At 43.2% G+C, this 17,654-nt stretch overlaps 1 long non-coding RNA gene across 2 annotated transcripts in view; it reads right to left on the bottom strand.

The window, feature by feature from the left end:
- The window catches only part of LOC142494475 (uncharacterized), a 44,378-nt gene extending 27,287 nt beyond the window's left edge, over window positions 1-17,091 (bottom strand). For both annotated transcript variants that reach the window (XR_012801465.1, XR_012801466.1), the window contains exons 1-2: window positions 16,590-17,091; window positions 14,689-15,061 (exon numbers count right to left, since the gene is read on the bottom strand). This is a non-coding gene — a long non-coding RNA (uncharacterized LOC142494475). The remainder of the gene's footprint in view (window positions 1-14,688; window positions 15,062-16,589) is intronic.
- Window positions 17,092-17,654: the final 563 nt, after the last annotated feature.

The raw sequence follows: 17,654 nt of genomic DNA, 5'->3' as shown, positions 1-17,654 counted from the left end.
AGGGGGAGAGAGGGGGGTAAAAAACGCACTTACAAAAAATGCATTAAAATCAAGCATATGTGATATACATAATCACCACCATCCGGTTTAGCTGAGACTCTTGGGGCACTCCTAAGCTCCGTTGATAAGGGGCAACGTCACTGCAGGTTCCAGGGCTGGTAGCACCATCCGGTCAAACTGCAGGCTTCAGGGGCCTCCGTTGGTAATGGAACACCGTCCCAGCAGATTCACAAAGCAGGTAAGCTATGAAAATGTCCAAGAAAGAGGTCCCGTGTAATGCTGCCTCTAGCACTCGTGCCTGGATCAATACGCTCCAGCGCTTGGTGTGGACTCCAATGTCTCTGCGTCTGACGTCACGACGCTCCCTGACGCGTTTCGTCAGTCACGGCTAACTTTCTCAAAACATTATATTATACTGTACTGGGTACATTACATCCAAATGGATTGAATGATTGTATTGATATTAGTACTGTTGTCTAGTGTTATTGTACCAACGTGTTTGAGGCACATCTTTGAGGTCTGGTTTGGATAGGTTTAGTCCTGTCCCCTCATGGATTGTTGCCTCATCTCAACTTGGTTGGTTTTGCTGTTGGTGCTCCTTTGGCCCATATAGACATAACAGGTGGAAAGTGTATTACATTTAAAATATAAAGATAATATGAATTAAATTATTGGAAATGATCTAATACTATAGATTTAAATGATCTATATTTGTGCATTTTGGATTTATTTACAAGGTTTATATGCATATTATTATGGTAATAGGGGATTGTGGCCCCCATCAGTCTTGAGGTTTCTTCTGTCCCTGATCTTGATCCTTTGGTTTATGATGATGTTGATGGTTATTAACAATGAACTGTACATTTTCACCTTTTTATCTCCCTCTCCCTTCCCCCCTTTCCCCTCCCTTCCCCTCCCAATTCCCTTCCCCTCCTCCCCTCCTATCTTTCCCTCTCCCCTTCCCCCCCCCTTTCCTCCCTCCCCCCCTTCCCTTCCCCCTTCTTTCCAGGTTATGTACACCTTTATCATGTTTGTGTATGTCACTCCTGTGTGTCGGGTGAGGGGGAATCTCAGTGGCCAGAACAGCAGGAAGCGAAGTAGGGGTCACAAGCAGGGGTCCGAGGCAGGCGGCAGGTAGCGAAGTCAGGAAACAAGCAGGGGTCTGAGGCAGGCGGCAGGTAGCGAAGTCAGGTAACAAGCAGAGGTCGGCAACGAGGAGACTGGAACAGGACAGGCGGGCAGGACAGGGACTGAGAACAGGGAGCAGGGACTGAGACCGGGGAGCAGGAATAACCAGAGACAAGCCAGATTACTAGCAGGACCTTTACTGTGAGCAGACTACAATACAGGTACAGGTACATAAACAGATCAGGATCAAAGATGTGCATGGGAGTCTGACTAGAAGCAAAGGCAAAACCACAGACAGGAAGCAAGCTATAAGGACAGAGACAGGAGCACAAAGACAGACAGACAGCAGAGAACCCAGAGCCAACAGAAGGCAGCAGCACACCCAGTTGACAAGGAAGCTATGGCTAGGCAGGAGGTCTAGGCAATCCTGACATTACTCCCCCCTCTCAAGAGCGTTCTCCGGACGATCCTCTAGGCTCTTCCCGAGGCATTGATGAAAAGTGGACTCAAGGTGACCCACTTCTGGTGGTTTGTCAGCGGGCAGAGAGTACTCCACCGGTACAGACTGAAAAAGTCCATCAGAAAGCCGACAGAGGAATTCAATTCTCTCTCGGAACAGTTGAATGTTAGGATGCATCAACCCAAATGCCAGAGAATCTGTGAGCAGTAAGCTTGACTTTGCAGAGTAGGTCACAGGCTCAGCACAGGAAGCATCAGATATTCGTAGATAAACAGAAGAACGTGTGCTTGTCTTTACAGCAGGAGCAGAGGAGCCAGTAGATCCTCCTGACAACCCTCCAGGTTTAGCAAGGTGTCCCTGATCGAAGGCCATCGTGAGTCAGCCTTCCGACAACACTCCATGTTTTGCAGGAACATAGGGATCCGCAACAACTCCGGACAACCCTCCAGGCTCTTCAGGGAATCTTGATGGAAGGCCAACTTAATGTGTACGTCAAGTGCTGCTGGGAAATCTGTGAGAGGTGCATTTATCCTTATCGCAAGAGCGTTGGCATCAGCATCAAGAATATTAGGCATAGCAAGGAACTTCACCAGGGATCCGTCTAACGTCATAGCAGGGGCATCGGGAACAGATACATCAGGCTCTTCAAATGCGGCAGACGGGACATATTCACTTTCCGTGGTCTCTTTTGTGACCAATATATCTCTTTTAGTTTTGGAATCTGGAACTTCCCAATGGATACGTTCAACTCCATTGCAGAGGCATGGACATCAGGAATGTGGGCATCAATGACGGGTGCAGACTTTTCACATGTGTAAGTGGGAACATAGAATTCACGCTCCATGGTCTCCTTTGTGACTGCCGTTTCGTGGTATCACCTAAAGTCTCATTAAGACCAGCTATTTGATTTTTCAGCTCTTGAAGCTGTCCTTCTGCACTTCTTTTCCCACTCAATGCAGTTGTCAGTTCGGCTTCTTTGGAGTTGAGTCGCGACTCCATATCTCCCAGCTGACTCAGAGTAAAGCTTAAATATGTTTCATCTTCTTCATTTCTGATCTGCAGCTGCCGGTACTCCTCCCGGGCATTGTCCAGCTCCAGCTGAAGTCGGACCGTATCACGGGCTGTGTTGTCCAATAATTTGCAGGCATCGGCGATTTTGACATCATAGCGCTGTGTCAGGCCAGCCACTTGACAGACGGAAACCTTCTCTCTTTCCCTCCTTTTTGGCAAGCTGTGTCTTGAGCTCAGCGATCTGCGCCTGCAGCGCTGTGAGCTGCTGAGATGTGTGTTCAGCTGCTAGCTTTAGCTCTTCCTCCAGCGAGGCTCTGGTTATGCTCAGTGTGCCTTCAGCTCCTCCTGCTGTTCTTTGGGGACACACTGGGTACTCAAATAATCTTGCATCATACTTATTTTGTAGGCAGTCTGGAAACTTTCTTCCTGCAGAATTCGCTGCTTTTCTTCAGCATTTACCCATTTCTCTTGGTGTCCTGCAGATGTGTACGCAGTTCTCGCAGCTGACTCTGCAGCATATTTTCTGCTTGTGTGCGCCGCTCCAGGGAGACACGTTCTTCTTGCAGCACTCTCTCTGCATTCTGCAGTGCTGTCTGCACGTCTAACTTTTCCTGGGCCAACTGTTTCTTCTCCTCTCCTAATTAATGGAGTTTCTTATCTCCTTCACTGACTTGGACATAGAGATCTTGCACTCTTGGGTTACAGTTTCAAAACTGATATTTAACCCTTCGAAGATTTCTCTCATAGAACGTATCTCTGTTGTCAAGTAGCATCTGTCCTCCCGATCGACTTCCATCTCTTTCTTGAAGTAGCAAATATCCTCATGGGAGACTTTAAGCTCTGTATTAAGCCTGTCAATTTCCTTCATAGAGATTTCCAGGAATTCGTTACTTTTAGAAGCGTGGCGCCGATTCTCAGCAGCATCAGCATATGCCTTTTCCAGCTCACCTGACATGAACTCCAGGTCACTTTCCAACTGGTGTTTTTCTTTTTTCTGGAGAAAACACTTAGCAATTGCTGAGGATAGACCGCTCTGTAGTACAGCCTTAGCTTCTTGCGCTTTATCTAAACGTCCATGAAGACTATCAATCTCTTTTCATGCAGCTTGAAGCGTCTGAGTAGGAGCATCTTTCTTCTCTTCCACTATTCTTGGGATACGTCTGTGAGTTGCCTTAAGCTGCAGCATATCTCTTTCATCAAATGCAGACTCTGAGGTTAAATTTTCATTCTTAATTCCTTCTGCAACTTCCACAGTAATGCCTCCCTTCTTTTTCTTCTTCTTCTTTGCTTTGAGAAGTTCTGAAGAATCAGTGGTACTGTGTTCACATTTACTGATCAAGACTGTTTGAGTGGGAGCCATAATTAAACCACACATCCCAAGAAACCAGTAAAGAGGAAATGTGTTTTTAAAACAGAAGCATTAGAATGAACAACAGGAATATTAGACACAGAGACACAAGATAGGAGAGCTGACCCTTTGAGATTTTAACATCAGTCACAGAGATGCAAGGAAAAAACATATACAGAGAAACCTGCAGTTATATCTGAATCTTTAGGCATTAGGCGTAGGGATATCATACAGACAGATAAAACCTGCAGTTGAATCTGAAACTTTTGATATCAGGCATAGAAATATCATAGACTGCAGGAAACTAATACAGAGAAAACTTGTAGTTAGATCTGAAACTTTTGACATAGGAATATCAGACAGAGAACCTTGCAGTCAAATCTGAAACCTTTGATATCAGGCGTAGGGATATCATATGTTGCAGAGAAACAACTTTAGGGGAACTTGCAGGTAAACCTGAAACCTTAGAACCAATCATATGAAAAACTACAGATTGCAGGAAAAACCACAGTATGCAGTAACAAAATAATAGAAGCACTCTTGTCTTTTGAAATGAGAACCCTGTGAACAGCAGTGGTCCAGCCAGTGATGCAGAGACAAGCCTATCCAGGAAATGAAAAGTCAGAGTCTAAAAGGTGGCAACAGGTACTGCAAGGGTTAACCCAGGCACTGCACAAAAATAAAAATCTCAAAGAAAACTGCAATAGTCTCTTGCAGCAACAGTTCTAGTCTCAGAAAAAATGTTTTTTTGCTATGAACGCAATAATTATTGCAGAACACTTAGCAGCAACAAAAAAAAAAACCTTTCAAAATCCCAACTTGGATTTCCAAAAAAGAAACGAAAGTACTTATCTTCAACCATGCAGATGTGGTCTGCTGCAGCAGGCAGGAAAGGGTGCAGGCAGAAGAAGAATCTGTTCCAGCGAGATCCAGAAGTGGCCTTTGCTTTCTGTCACGAGAGACTCCTGTGGCGGGTAGGATCTCAGTGGCCGGAACAGCAGGAAGCGAAGTAGGGGTCACAAGCAGGGGTCCGAGGCATGCGGCAGGTAGCGAAGTCAGGAAACAAGCAGAGGTCCGAGGCAGGCGGCCGGTAGCGAAGTCAGGTAACAAGCAGGGGTCTGAGGCAGGCGGCAGGTAGCGAAGTCAGGTAACAAGCAGAGTTCGGCAACGAGGAGACTGGAACAGGACAGGCGGGACAGGACAGGGACTGGGAACAGGGAGCAGGGACTGAGACCGGGGAGCAGGAATAACCAGGGACAAGCCAGATTACTAGCTAGGACCTTTACTGTGAGCAGACTACAATACAGGTACATTACATAAACAGATCAGGATCAAAGATGTGCATGGGAGTCTGACTAGAAGCAAAGGCAAAACCAACAGACAGGAAGCAAGCTATAAGGACAGAGACAGGAGCAACAAGAAGACAGACAGACAGACAGAGGAACCCAGAGCCAACAGAAGGCAGCAGCACACCCAGTGGACAAGGAAGCTATGGCTAGGCAGGAGGTCTAGGCAATCCTGACATTACTCCCCCCTCTCAAGAGCGTTCTCCGGACGATCCTCCAGGCTCTTCCCGGAGGCCTTGATGAAAAGTGGACTCAAGGTGACCCACTTCTGGTGGTTTGTCAGCGGGCAGAGAGTACACCACCGGTACAGACTGAAAAAGTCCATCAGAAAGCCGACAGAGGAATTCAATTCTCTCTCGGAACAGTTGAATGTCAGGATGCATCAACCCAAATGCCAGAGAATCTGTGAGCAGTAAGCTTGACTTTGCAGAGTAGGTCACAGGCTCAGCAGAGGACGCATCAGATATTCGTAGATAAACGGAAGAACGTGTGCTTGTCTTTACAGCAAGAGCAGAGGAGCCAGTAGATCCTCCTGACAACCCTCCAGGTTTAGCAAGGTGTCCCTGATGGAAGGCCGACTCACGATGGCCTTCGGACAACACTCCATGTTTTGCAGGAACATAGGGATCAGCAACAACTCCAGACAACCCTCCAGGCTCTTCAGGGAAATCTTGATGGAAGGCCAACTTAATGTGTACGTCAAGTGCTGCTGGGAAATCTGTGAGAGGTGCATTTATCCTTATCGCAAGAGCGTTGGCATCAGCATCAAGAATATTAGGCATAGCAAGGAACTTCACCAGGGATCCGTCTAACGTCATAGCAGGGGCATCGGGAACAGATACATCAGGCTCTTCAAATGCGGCAGACGGGACATATTCACTTTCCGTGGTCTCTTTTGTGACCAATATATCTCTTTTAGTTTTGGAATCTGGAACTTCCCAATGGATACGTTCAACTCCATTGCAGAGGCATGGACATCAGGAATGTGGGCATCAATGACGGGTGCAGACTTTTCACATGTGTAAGTGGGAACATAGAATTCACGCTCCATGGTCTCCTTTTGTGACTGCCGTTTCGTGGTATCACCTAAAGTCTCATTAAGACCAGCTATTTGATTTTTCAGCTCTTGAAGCTGTCCTTCTGCACTTCTTTTCCCACTCAATGCAGTTGTCAGTTCGGCTTCTTTGGAGTTGAGTCGCGACTCCATATCTCCCAGCTGACTCAGAGTAAAGCTTAAATATGTTTCATCTTCTTCATTTCTGATCTGCAGCTGCCGGTACTCCTCCCGGGCATTGTCCAGCTCCAGCTGAAGTCGGACCGTATCACGGGCTGTGTTGTCCAATAATTTGCAGGCATCGGCGATTTTGACATCATAGCGCTGTGTCAGGCCAGCCACTTGACAGACGGAAACCTTCTCTCTTTCCTCCTTTTTGGCAAGCTGTGTCTTGAGCTCAGCGATCTGCGCCTGCAGCGCTGTGAGCTGCTGAGATGTGTGTTCAGCTGCTAGCTTTAGCTCTTCCTCCAGCGAGGCTCTGGTTATGCTCAGTGTGGCCTTCAGCTCCTCCTGCTGTTCTTTGGGGACACACTGGGTACTCAAATAATCTTGCATCATACTTATTTTGTAGGCAGTCTGGAAACTTTCTTCCTGCAGAATTCGCTGCTTTTCTTCAGCATTTACCCATTTCTCTTTGGTGTCCTGCAGATGTGTACGCAGTTCTCGCAGCTGACTCTGCAGCATATTTTCTGCTTGTGTGCGCCGCTCCAGGGAGACACGTTCTTCTTGCAGCACTCTCTCTGCATTCTGCAGTGCTGTCTGCACGTCTAACTTTTCCTGGGCCAACTGTTTCTTCTCCTCTCCTAATTAATGGAGTTTCTTATCTCCTTCACTGACTTGGACATAGAGATTCTTGCACTCTTGGGTTACAGTTTCAAAACTGATATTTAACCCTTCGAAGATTTCTCTCATAGAACGTATCTCTGTTGTCAAGTAGTATCTGTCCTCCCGATCGACTTCCATCTCTTTCTTGAAGTAGCAAATATCCTCATGGGAGACTTTAAGCTCTGTATTAAGCCTGTCAATTTCCTTCATAGAGATTTCCAGGAATTCGTTACTTTTAGAAGCGTGGCGCCGATTCTCAGCAGCATCAGCATATGCCTTTTCCAGCTCACCTGACATGAACTCCAGGTCACTTTCCAACTGGTGTTTTTCTTTTTTCTGGAGAAAACACTTAGCAATTGCTGAGGATAGACCGCTCTGTAGTACAGCCTTAGCTTCTTGCGCTTTATCTAAACGTCCATGAAGACTATCAATCTCTTTTCATGCAGCTTGAAGCGTCTGAGTAGGAGCATCTTTCTTCTCTTCCACTATTCTTGGGATACGTCTGTGAGTTGCCTTAAGCTGCAGCATATCTCTTTCATCAAATGCAGACTCTGAGGTTAAATTTTCATTCTTAATTCCTTCTGCAACTTCCACAGTAATGCCTCCCTTCTTTTTCTTCTTCTTCTTTGCTTTGAGAAGTTCTGAAGAATCAGTGGTACTGTGTTCACATTTACTGCTCAAGACTGTTTGAGTGGGAGCCATAATTAAACCACACATCCCAAGAAACCAGTAAAGAGGAAATGTGTTTTTAAAACAGAAGCATTAGAATGAACAACAGGAATATTAGACACAGAGACACAAGATAGGAGAGCTGACCCTTTGAGATTTTAACATCAGTCACAGAGATGCAAGGAAAAAACATATACAGAGAAACCTGCAGTTATATCTGAATCTTTAGGCATTAGGCGTAGGGATATCATACAGACAGATAAAACCTGCAGTTGAATCTGAAACTTTTGATATCAGGCATAGAAATATCATAGACTGCAGGAAACTAATACAGAGAAAACTTGTAGTTAGATCTGAAACTTTTGACATAGGAATATCAGACAGAGAACCTTGCAGTCAAATCTGAAACCTTTGATATCAGGCGTAGGGATATCATATGTTGCAGAGAAACAACTTTAGGGGAACTTGCAGGTAAACCTGAAACCTTAGAACCAATCATATGAAAAACTACAGATTGCAGGAAAAACCACAGTATGCAGTAACAAAATAATAGAAGCACTCTTGTCTTTTGAAATGAGAACCCTGTGAACAGCAGTGGTCCAGCCAGTGATGCAGAGACAAGCCTATCCAGGAAATGAAAAGTCAGAGTCTAAAAGGTGGCAACAGGTACTGCAAGGGTTAACCCAGGCACTGCACAAAAATAAAAATCTCAAAGAAAACTGCAATAGTCTCTTGCAGCAACAGTTCTAGTCTCAGAAAAAATGTTTTTTTGCTATGAACGCAATAATTATTGCAGAACACTTAGCAGCAACAAAAAAAAAAACCTTTCAAAATCCCAACTTGGATTTCCAAAAAAGAAACGAAAGTACTTATCTTCAACCATGCAGATGTGGTCTGCTGCAGCAGGCAGGAAAGGGTGCAGGCAGAAGAAGAATCTGTTCCAGCGAGATCCAGAAGTGGCCTTTGCTTTCTGTCACGAGAGACTCCTGTGGCGGGTAGGATCTCAGTGGCCGGAACAGCAGGAAGCGAAGTAGGGGTCACAAGCAGGGGTCCGAGGCATGCGGCAGGTAGCGAAGTCAGGAAACAAGCAGAGGTCCGAGGCAGGCGGCCGGTAGCGAAGTCAGGTAACAAGCAGGGGTCTGAGGCAGGCGGCAGGTAGCGAAGTCAGGTAACAAGCAGAGTTCGGCAACGAGGAGACTGGAACAGGACAGGCGGGACAGGACAGGGACTGGGAACAGGGAGCAGGGACTGAGACCGGGGAGCAGGAATAACCAGGGACAAGCCAGATTACTAGCTAGGACCTTTACTGTGAGCAGACTACAATACAGGTACATTACATAAACAGATCAGGATCAAAGATGTGCATGGGAGTCTGACTAGAAGCAAAGGCAAAACCAACAGACAGGAAGCAAGCTATAAGGACAGAGACAGGAGCAACAAGAAGACAGACAGACAGACAGAGGAACCCAGAGCCAACAGAAGGCAGCAGCACACCCAGTGGACAAGGAAGCTATGGCTAGGCAGGAGGTCTAGGCAATCCTGACATTACTCCCCCCTCTCAAGAGCGTTCTCCGGACGATCCTCCAGGCTCTTCCCGGAGGCCTTGATGAAAAGTGGACTCAAGGTGACCCACTTCTGGTGGTTTGTCAGCGGGCAGAGAGTACTCCACCGGTACAGACTGAAAAAGTCCATCAGAAAGCCGACAGAGGAATTCAATTCTCTCTCGGAACAGTTGAATGTCAGGATGCATCAACCCAAATGCCAGAGAATCTGTGAGCAGTAAGCTTGACTTTGCAGAGTAGGTCACAGGCTCAGCAGAGGACGCATCAGATATTCGTAGATAAACGGAAGAACGTGTGCTTGTCTTTACAGCAAGAGCAGAGGAGCCAGTAGATCCTCCTGACAACCCTCCAGGTTTAGCAAGGTGTCCCTGATGGAAGGCCGACTCACGATGGCCTTCGGACAACACTCCATGTTTTGCAGGAACATAGGGATCAGCAACAACTCCAGACAACCCTCCAGGCTCTTCAGGGAAATCTTGATGGAAGGCCAACTTAATGTGTACGTCAAGTGCTGCTGGGAAATCTGTGAGAGGTGCATTTATCCTTATCGCAAGAGCGTTGGCATCAGCATCAAGAATATTAGGCATAGCAAGGAACTTCACCAGGGATCCGTCTAACGTCATAGCAGGGGCATCGGGAACAGATACATCAGGCTCTTCAAATGCGGCAGACGGGACATATTCACTTTCCGTGGTCTCTTTTGTGACCAATATATCTCTTTTAGTTTTGGAATCTGGAACTTCCCAATGGATACGTTCAACTCCATTGCAGAGGCATGGACATCAGGAATGTGGGCATCAATGACGGGTGCAGACTTTTCACATGTGTAAGTGGGAACATAGAATTCACGCTCCATGGTCTCCTTTTGTGACTGCCGTTTCGTGGTATCACCTAAAGTCTCATTAAGACCAGCTATTTGATTTTTCAGCTCTTGAAGCTGTCCTTCTGCACTTCTTTTCCCACTCAATGCAGTTGTCAGTTCGGCTTCTTTGGAGTTGAGTCGCGACTCCATATCTCCCAGCTGACTCAGAGTAAAGCTTAAATATGTTTCATCTTCTTCATTTCTGATCTGCAGCTGCCGGTACTCCTCCCAGGCATTGTCCAGCTCCAGCTGCAGTCGGACCTTATCACGGGCTGTGTGGTCCAATATTTTGCAGGCATCGGCCATTTTGACCTCATAGCGCTGTGTCAGGCCAGTCACTTGACAGACGGAAACCTTCTCTCTTTCCTCCTTTTTGGCAAGCTGTGTCTTGAGCTCAGCGATCTGCGCCTGCAGCGCTGTGAGCTGCTGAGATGTGTGTTCAGCTGCTAGCTTTAGCTCTTCCTCCAGCGAGGCTCTGGTTATGCTCAGTGTGGCCTTCAGCTCCTCCTGCTGTTCTTTGGGGACACACTGGGTACTCAAATAATCTTGCATCATACTTATTTTGTAGGCAGTCTGGAAACTTTCTTCCTGCAGAACTCGCTGCTTTTCTTCAGCATTTACCCATTTCTCTTTGGTGTCCTGCAGATGTGTACGCAGTTCTCGCAGCTGACTCTGCAGCATATTTTCTGCTTGTGTGCGCCGCTCCAGGGAGACACGTTCTTCTTGCAGCACTCTCTCTACATTCTGCAGTGCTGTCTGCACGTCTAACTTTTCCTGGGCCAACTGTTTCTTCTCCTCTCCTAATTCATGGAGCTTCTTATCTCCTTCACTGATTTGGACATAGAGATTCTTGCACTCTTGGGTTACAGTTTCAAAACTGATATTTAACCCTTCGAAGATTTCTCTCATAGAACGTATCTCTGTTGTCAAGTAGCATCTCTCCTCCCGATCGACTTCCATCTCTTTCTTGAAGTAGCAAATATCCTCATGGGAGACTTTAAGCTCTGTATTAAGCCTGTCAATTTCCTTCATAGAGGTTTCCAGGAATTCGTTACTTTTAGAAGCGTGGCGCCAATTCTCAGCAGCATCAGCATATGCCTTTTCCAGCTCACCTGACATGACATCCAGGTCACTTTCCAACTGGTATTTTTCTTTTTTCTGGAGAACACACTTAGCAATTGCTGAGGATATTGGGATACGTCTGTGAGTTGCCTTAAGCTGCAGCATATCTCTTTCATCAAATGCAGACTCTGAGGTTAAATTTTCATTCTTAATTCCTTCTGCAACTTCCACAGTAATGCCTCCCTTCTTTTTCTTCTTCTTCTTTGCTTTGAGAAGTTCTGAAGAATCAGTGGTACTGTGTTCACATTTACTGCTCAAGACTGTTTGAGTGGGAGCCATAATTAAACCACACTTCCCAAGAAACCAGTAAAGAGGAAATGTGTTTTTAAAACAGAAGCATTAGAATGAACAACAGGAATATTAGACACAGAGACACAAGATAGGAGAGCTGACCCTTTGAGACTTTAACATCAGTCACAGAGATATAAATGCAAGGAAAAAACATATACAGAGAAACCTGCAGTTATATCTGAATCTTTAGGCATTAGGCGTAGGGATATCATACAGACAGAAAAAACCTGCAGTTACATCTAAATCTTTATGCATCAGGCGTAGGGATACCATATAGACAAAAGAAAACCTGCAGTTGAATCTGAAACTTTTGATATCAGGCATAGAAATATCATAGACTGCAGGAAACTAATACAGAGAAAACTTGTAGTTAGATCTGAAACTTTTGACATAGGAATATCAGACAGAGAACCCTGCAGTCAAATCTGAAACCTTTGATATCAGGCGTAGGGATATCATATGTTGCAGAGAAACAAACTTTAGGGGAACTTGCAGGTAAACCTGAAACCTTAGAACCAATCATATGAAAAACTACAGATTGCAGGAAAAACCACAGTATGCAGTAACAAAATAATAGAAGCACTCTTGTCTTTTGAAATGAGAACCCTGTGAACAGCAGTGGTCCAACCAGTGATGCAGAGACAAGCCTATCCAGGAAATGAAAAGTCAGAGTCTAAAAGGTGGCAACAGGTACTGCAATGGTTAACCCAGGCACTGCACAAAAATAAAAATCTCAATGAAAACTGCAATAGTCTCTTGCAGCAACAGTTCTAGTCTCAGAAAAAATGTTTTTTTGTTACTGTATGAACGCAATAATTCTTGCAGAACACTTAGCAGCAACAACAAAAAAAACCTTTCAAAATCCCAACTTGGATTTCCAAAAAAGAAACGAAAGTACTTATCTTCAACCATGCAGATGTGGTCTGCTGCAGCAGGCAGGAAAGGGTGCAGGCAGAAGAAGAATCTGTTCCAGCGAGATCCAGAAGTGGCCTTTGCTTTCTGTCACGAGAGACTCCTGTGGCGGGTAGGATTTCAGTGGCCGGAACAGCAGGAAGCGAAGCAGGGGTCACAAGCAGGGGTCCGAGGCAGGCGGCAGGTAGTGAAGTCAGGAAACAAGCAGAGGTCCGAGGCAGGCGGCAGGTAGCGAAGTCAGGTAACAAGCAGGGGTCTGAGGCAGGCGGCAGGTAGCGAAGTCAGGTAACAAGCAGAGGTCGGCAACGAGGAGACTGGAACAGGACAGGCGGGGCAGGACAGGGACTGAAAACAGGGAGCAGGGACTGAGACTGGGGAGCAGGAATAACCAGGGACAAGCCAGATTACTAGCAAGGACCTTTACTGTGAGCAGACTACAATACAGGTACAGGTACATAAACAGATCAGGATCAAAGATGTGCATGGGAGTCTGACTAGAAGCAAAGGCAAAACCAACAGACAGGAAGCAAGCTATAAGGACAGAGACAGGAGCAACAAGAAGACAGACAGACAGAGGAACCCAGAGCCAACAGAAGGCAGCAGCACACCCAGTGGACAAGGAAGCTATGGCTAGGCAGGAGGTCTAGGCAATCCTGACAGTGTATTATCCCATTTTTGGGACTAACTGCCCGGTCTTTATCTCTATTTTTTAATCTAATTTATCTATAGTTCTTCAAGAATTTATCTTTTGTACACTGTCTATATTGTATCTTTTTATTTTTATTTTTAGTATTGTCTAGAATATGTTAAAATGTATTATGTCTCTAATGGGTTCTAGTACTCTAGTAGTTTAACTGACAATATTGTCCAGCAATGAAATAGGGTTAATTTTGTGTAAGGGGAAATACTCGCCCATCACTCACATTGGCCAATTACAAACATCTGATTGGGTATAAAGGACATCCCATTGACCAATGAATTAATTCCCTGACGAAGTCTTCAGGGATGAAACTCGTAGGGCGTTTCCCAAAGTGGCGAGTTTGTAGCTGATTTTATTATACACGAACGGAGAGCTTATTTTGCGGCTATTGAGAATTTGCATGGGACTGCCGTCATTCCGATACTGCGGTTGTCTGCTGGTGAGCAGTGGTAGCTGAAGGAGGTGTAGCCGGAGGAAGTCTCTGCACGAGACACTGAGTCTGACATCATCCGGTTCCTGAAGCGCCTATACATCCTGCAAGATCACCGGATACACCAGAGGTGGCACCAATGGGACGTTTGGCGTGGACCCCTTCAGTTCTCAGGCGATTGAGTATATCTCATACATGCTTTATATATTACTCTGTTTGTGAGTGCGTTTTTTATATTTTACAGTCCTATAAAACCTTTTTATACTTTATCACACTAGGAGTGTGCCTGTTTTTCTTGTGTTTTTTTGCAGATATCTTTGGGATTTGGTGATCCTTACATTCAGGCTGCAAGTCTCCGGTGGATTAAGCACATTTGTGGACTTTAAGTTGTGAACTGGTTTTCATATATACTTTTTTTATTATTTTTCATATATATATTTAATTTTTTCTTATTTTTTTCATTTTGATGTGACATAATATTTCTATTATTGATATATATTCCAGTTTATAATTTATTTTAGGTCAGTTGCTTTATTTAAATTCGCCCTTTGGGTATTCATTGGTCAGATAGCCATAACAATCCAATCTGTCTGATACAGCTGATCAAAATTTGAATCAGTTATACTAAGGCGCTACTCCAATCTGTTCTTGTCTTTATATATATATATATATATATATATATATATATATATATATATATATATATATATATATATATATATATATATATATATATATATATATATATATATATATATATATATAAACAAAAATTGTAGCGCCAGAGTAGAAATGCGAGTGTTAATAACCTAATAAGTGACTAAAGTGTATAAAGTTAATTCTTGTGATTAATGTGCAAAAAATAAAAATAAAAATACATATATATATCAATTTACAAAATGGTAAAACACAATTAACTTGGTATAAAAGATGTGCAAAAGTGCAAAGAAGGAAAAATAAAGTCCAACCAGTCCTTTTGATGTTAGTCCATGAATAAAGGTAAATGATGCTGATAAAGGGGTTCTCCGGCTGCTCTCACATGGGATAAACCACATCCAGGGATATCTAAAAACAGAAAAAGAGAGAGAGCGCACGCCCCATAGCATAAAACTGTATTTTTAATATGAAAAGGGGAAGGGAAGGGGGGGAGGGAAGAAACACACTCACAAGAGTAAAATGTTAAAAAGGCAATTTGTGATTATATCACCACCATCCGGTTCTGTGCTGCAGAATGTCCGTCTTTGTAGGCTCCCTCAGGGCTGCCTGTGGAAGTCACAGCTCACCGGATGCCAGGGGTGCCGTTTGCCGACAGGATTCAGTCCAACTTGGACTCTCATCGCTCTAATTTAGGGAGAATAGTGGGTCTGCCAATTCCTCGCAATCCTTTTTTTCCTTCACTCCCACATTAGTTCACTGTTTATCCCAATTCCACAATCCCTCACCTTCCCCTTCCCCCACATTTCCCCCCCTCTCCTTACTCCTCCTCCCTTTCCCCTCATCCTCCACCCTTCCCTTCCCTCATCCATCCCCCCCTTTCCCCTCGTCTCCTTCCCCCACGTACCAATCAGCCCATTCCTACCTTTTCCCCCCCTCCTCCCCCCACCTTTTCCCTTCCCCATACATAATCCATGTTCCATCTTTATCCATAGACATTTTTTCATTTTCATTTTTATTTTCAACTTCACTCATATTTCATTTAATTTCAATTTTATTTTCAGTTTTTGTAATTATATAATAATCTTTATCATTTTCATATATATCATATTCCCCCCCCTTCCCTTCCCCTTTTCATATTAAAAACACAGTTTTATGCTATGGGGCATGCGCTCTCTCTCTTTTTCTGTGGGACCGAAACGTTGGCTTACGTGTATTTCATGTTGTGAATATAGATTTTTGGATTAACCCCGTGCGGTGTGCTGTCTCTTTACTGATCTTTGGATTGGTTCGTATCATACTTATTTTCTATGGGACTAGCATCTGCTATTATAACCTTTTCTACTGCAGTGTGCTGACTGACCTTCATGTGTATATATATATATATATAAATATATATATATATATATATATATATATATATATATATATATATATAAATATTTCAAATACATGTATGATTAAGCAATCTACAAAGGAATGGTAAAGGATATCCAAGTACTAATTGAACACTTCCGATCTCTAATTGACAACATCACAGACAAAATTAAAACAAAGCAAAATGACTATTAAAACACATCTCATAAGAGAATACAGCAAGCACCTATCCAGACCAGTAAACTGCAATAAAACATACAATTGAACATTGTGTACATGATGCAAATAATATTTCCATCATGTACACAATAGCAATCAAAGTTCCAAAACAAATACATGATTGAAAGTAAACATGCAATATAAACAAAGCAAGTAGACAATAATAAATTACCAACACACAATTAATGCCATCCGATATACATTACAAGCAAATCTATACAAAAAACCCTATTCAAGATTGTTATGCAAACACAAAACCATTGCAAAAACAAATATATTTCTAACTAACACGATCATACACAATCTAAATTCACCAAATAAGCCACATATAAACAATAAACAATTAAGGCAGGGTCCCAACATAAACCCATGCAATCATCATCATCTGAAATGACATAACTAATTCTACATTACATTTCACACACACAATAGTAACCAAACAGGGAAAAGACTTGTAGAAGACATGAAAAAATGCAATAAACATTTGCAAAACAACCCTTTAATAAACATGCATGTATATAGCTCCATAGGGATATATATACACATACATGGGCATGAAATGGACATTAAAAAAATAAATCTGACTTGTGAGAAAAAAAAAAAAAAACAGTTTACTTACCATGAGAAGACCAATGACCGACTTCCGGGGGAACCGCTATGTCTGCAACAAATCCAAAGACAGGAACCAGGAACCCATAAAATAAAAAAAAACCTTTGTAATCCAATGTGGTGTCTTCTTTCTTGTCTTTATAATCCATACTGTCTGTGGTCTTCTTTTCTGTGTCTTCATCACCGTCTGCAAGGTTCAGCCGTTCAACTAACAGATCCATAAATTTCCTTCTGAGGTTTGACACACTGACAATCTCGATCCTCTCTCCGCAATTCACCCTACGTGTTTCAATCAATTGTCTTCGACGAATTCACGCGTGATCAGTATACCATGCTGTTGGAAAATAGACTGTCCCAAGCCCACCAACAAGGAGAACTAATTGAACAATAAATTACACTTCATTTTATAAGAAACGAACTTTGTCTAACTGATACAGATTGTCTTTTTAAAGACATAGATGTACATTGGGACTTTAATACTCTTCACTACAGAGATATCTTTTGATCCTCTCTCGCTGATTGCAATAGCAATTTTATATGTTTGTTTTGACAAGCTATTTTAATAAATATTTCTACTTAACATCAAAGGATTATCCATTTCAACCTCACATTGGATTGTTACAATTTTCCATTCATTAATACCTGTTGATGATTAACAGAAGATACCAATAGAAGGAATATTGTTCTCTAGCCATTCTACTGAGACTGAATTATCAGTAAAATCAATTTATCCACTAATTCTCAAGTGCCTCTTTAATATATAATTTTTGAACACTAATTACACATTGGTTAATATTCCTTTTCTCAGTTTTTCTTTGGGTCTAGGTCATCTACGCCAATATACATATATAGATATATATATATATATATATAAAACATTTTATAGCAACTATTAATTACTGTATGTATATACTTAGGTGTGTATATATAAATACACACACCTAAGTATATACATACAGTAGTTAGTTGTTGATATTAACTGTTATTGCTATTATTCTCAACGGACTACAAAATTCCCATTGACCAATAAAAATAGTGGTCATAAAAGTCTACAACTCTTATGAACCCTAGCTGG

The sequence above is a fragment of the Ascaphus truei genome, chromosome 5, assembly GCF_040206685.1.
Source record: "Ascaphus truei isolate aAscTru1 chromosome 5, aAscTru1.hap1, whole genome shotgun sequence".
NCBI lineage: Eukaryota > Metazoa > Chordata > Amphibia > Anura > Ascaphidae > Ascaphus > Ascaphus truei.
This window is presented reverse-complemented; position numbering and strand designations above follow the sequence as displayed.